The following is a 3,874-nucleotide window of genomic DNA, read 5'->3' as shown; positions in this document are numbered from 1 at the left end:
CTTGTTACATCCCATTAAAAACCCTTTTGAGACAACATGATGCTATAAATTTTATAAAAACTCTTTCATGCAGAACAAGGAAAAAAATCATAGACAAACTTCAATCATTGTTGCATGCGAAAAGTGTCATTTGGGCATGAAAAAAAATTTCACACTATGATAAACTTCAAAATAGAGCTGAAAAGGATAAGCAAGCAAGGATTGTTTAAAAAGTGTCATTGCAAACATCAGTTTTACATTAAAAACTTTCATTTTTATGATGTTTGCATGAGTTTATGAGTGCCTACAATGTGAAAGTTTAGTAGTTGCAGGCAAAATGAGAAAATTTTCGTACTTAAATTTTCCGTTCCTTTTCAAAACTGAAAATTAATTTTTTATGTTAATATTTTCACTGATTACTCGAGCAGTTTAAGTCTTTAAAATAATCGAAACTTTCACTATACAAATTTAGCATGCTTTGAAAATTTTCATCCTTGTCACTCAAAATATGTTTTTTCTTGTATATCCAGTAGTCCAATAAATATTTGTTCTATACATAGATACAGTAGAGTCAATGGCTTAAAGTCATTTGTCTACGAAAGTGGTTGTTACATCATCGTATATTTTGAGGATTTCTCTCAATACACGTACTTTGAATTTTAAATTTAAATTCTGCATGATGCTCGGTGCCGTGTTTTCCTTTTTCACCCAAGATATGTGACATAATGAAAATTAATATTTGAAGGATTACGAAAATTGATTATACCGACGACAATGATGTTGAATCACAATGAAGACATTGATGTTTATAAAGTACTGCCTGCAAGAGTGTGTTAAATTTCATCAGAAATGTTATGGAGATTAGTGAAAAATTGAATGAGATTTATGCACCAACACTGTACACAGTAGTTGACTATACGGTCGGATTTAATATTGTGGCATGAACGAAAGATGGAAATAAATGAAAGACTTTTATGAAAAGGAAGGAGGCTTAATGCTGTTTTTATTCTCTTGTTTCTACCGAAATGTATACAAAATGAGATTTATTCAGAAGAGTTATTTAGGTGAGATTAGGTAGATTGTTGAATGAATTTTGAGGTCAAATCATCCTCATGCTCTTGCCTGCTTTCTGTTTTGTTATGTTAGTAAAAATCAATTAATTTCTGTATGAATAGATTTTCTTAGATACGATATTAATTTTGATAAATATGATTAGTAACCAGCTTTAAGAATATTCCTTTTTATGTCTTTTAAGGCCAAAACTGAATATAATTTAATTTTTAATATAAATTCCTTCCCCATTCAGCTTCATATTTATCATTTAACCGAACATATCCACTTGCAACTAAGCGTAATGTTTTGGGAAATGCAATATGCTACGTGAATTATTTCCGTGAGAGATTCAACAGTATGATTTTCCATTATTGGCACGATTTCTTGAACTATGTATAATGGCACCTGTGTCGAAATTCTCATCGACAAAATGAACTGTGCATCCCGATTCGTTATCTAGTAGATACTAAGGCATCTTTTTGATCCGTAATGCCTTTATGGCATGTGACTTGGATGGATATTTAGCAATTATCCTTTCCATTTATTCACAAAGCCCACCATTAAAATTCCCAACATAAAGACAGCAAGACAAATAATTTCAATATTGTGCTTAATCAGCTCATTATGTAAAGCTTTATCAAATGCTTCACGTGTTGCATAGTCTTTATTGCTTATCATTGTAGATGGGACATTAGCATTTGTTGCTCTCTCTATAATCCAAAAACCCCGGCTTTAATGGACAGAACAAAAGCAAATTCTGAACAAATTCCAATATTTTGTTGCATCAATCAATGTTTGAAGATTTGATCCACTGCCAGAAATCAACATAGCTACACGCTTTTTCGGAAAAGATAGTAAACTTTTAGTACGTTAATAGCATGCTGCAGAATGTCTCACAATAAGTTGATTTGTAGGAGGCTTAATAGAGATTATCTTTAGAATAACTGTTACTTAATCAATGCCAATTGTATCCGAAACGCTCATTGATTCAGCAATTTTTAAAACAGTTTTGTGCCAATTTCATCAGTTCCTTGCATTCGGATTGTTATTCTTAAGTCTCATGAACCCGCCAAAACTAACAATTTGACCTACAACTCCACATCGATGAGTGTCATATGATAGAGATTTTATTTTTCCAACTAGATCTAGTTTACAGCTTCAATGTCGACGCCACTCTTTTTGTAGGTCAATGGATTTCTAGAGAAAATAAAAGAAGTTAAATGATTGTAATGAGTAATTTTTTTTATAATTAATAGACAATAATTACATTTGGAAAGCTATCTTTACAATATCGTGATGATGTTATGAGCTATTAAATTTAATGATATTACAAGCGTCTGTTGGCAAGACAGCAGCCTTTCTGAAAAACAATGTTATTGTCCATCTTTATAATGCTTTCAATTTCACGAATTAAGTACCCTTTTGTTGATGTTTCAGGATAACATTTTGATGCCATAGCGACACCTCCCGCATTAATGTTTGATTTGAATTTCAATTCCGGAACATTGCATAAATGATTTGAACATGATGCCATAATTAAATCGTATAAATCTTCGTCGGGGAATGAAAAAAATTACTTGAGTCTCTGGATCACCAGAACGACAGTTAACTTTTAATGTTTTTGGTCCATCGGGTGATGGGATCATTTTAGCTTAAAGTATACCATTATACTGTAATGTGCGAACGAGTTCTTATTTTCGGAATTTCAATTTCGAATGGTTCTTATTTTCGGAAACATATTTAAATTTCAAATGAACGTTAATAATCCAAACGAAAAAAACTCTAAATTAGCCATTAATATTGATTTTAAAGCAAGATTATGCTAAAACTAAACTAAATAATTGTAAAAAGTCAAAGTTAAAGTCTCAAATAATGAAGAAAAATGAATTAAAGACATTTTAATTTTTCATTGTTTTCTCAGAATGTTTGTAAACAAACAATGAAAACAAAATCAAAAATTTAGAATATTTTTTGAAAAAAATAACTTTAAGCTGATAAATTCAACTTTAAACTTCGATCAAATGATTAAAAATGTTTCAATGAACATAATTCAGTTGATTATCTTGATTTAAATGAAAGAGTCAAGCTAAAAATTGTGAAAAACCAAATTTTTTAAATGTTTTGATGTTTTTCAAGATGGCGGACTTTTTTCTGAAAAAACATTCGAAATATGATTCAAATTTTTTCGAATCAACGTCCGCATTAGTTATTCGCACATTACAGCCATTATATATAATATTTTATTTTTTCAATCCATCAGCAGCATGTTGTAAGACTTGACGTTCAACGATGTCAGGTTCTTGTTGACTGATTAATGGGCATGGACAATATGTTCTCATTCCATCACATTTTAAACCTTCATCATTGTCTTTTAATCTTGTGTCGTCTTGCGCGGGTGGAAATATTAGTACAGAATTGGAACCAACAAATCTTAAAATAGAAAATTTTAGACCCAAAAGTTTTTCCACAACTACAACCACATCCACAGCTGTTCCAAATGTTTGATCTTTCTCAAAATATTGTCGTTTCAACATCACAATTTATTTAGTGCTTTGTGCTATCAATAATCACAACAGCATTTGATGCATTATGGCTGAACTATTTTTCTTTTGCAATAAATATATGCTGCTTTGAACCCATATTCCCTTTGAAGGTAGATCTTCTGGGCTATCTACGACAAGGTCTCTGAAAGGTCACTTTGCATTATACGTGATAAAGAGTGTGTGACATGTGTTTAATTATAAGTATTCAGCATAATAAATAATAATAATAATTAAAGAAGCTTTTATTGATAACAAAAATAGCACTTTGGGTAACTTGAACGACAAAATTTATTTGCTTT

The 3,874-nt window shown here is 30.7% G+C and overlaps 1 pseudogene; it reads right to left on the bottom strand.

Annotated features, from left to right (window-relative positions):
* Nucleotides 1–1,259: 1,259 nt before the first annotated feature.
* LOC139096468 (trifunctional purine biosynthetic protein adenosine-3-like) lies at nt 1,260–3,566 on the bottom strand (annotated as a pseudogene).
* Between the last annotated feature and the right edge of the window lie 308 nt (nt 3,567–3,874).

The sequence above is a fragment of the Chironomus tepperi genome, unplaced genomic scaffold (genome assembly GCF_022539635.2).
Source record: "Chironomus tepperi strain 1889 unplaced genomic scaffold, CSIRO-AGI_Ctep_v1 contig_393, whole genome shotgun sequence".
In the NCBI taxonomy this organism is placed as follows: Eukaryota; Metazoa; Arthropoda; class Insecta; order Diptera; family Chironomidae; genus Chironomus; species Chironomus tepperi.
Note: the sequence above shows the minus strand (reverse complement) of the source record. Positions and strands in the feature narration are given on the sequence as shown.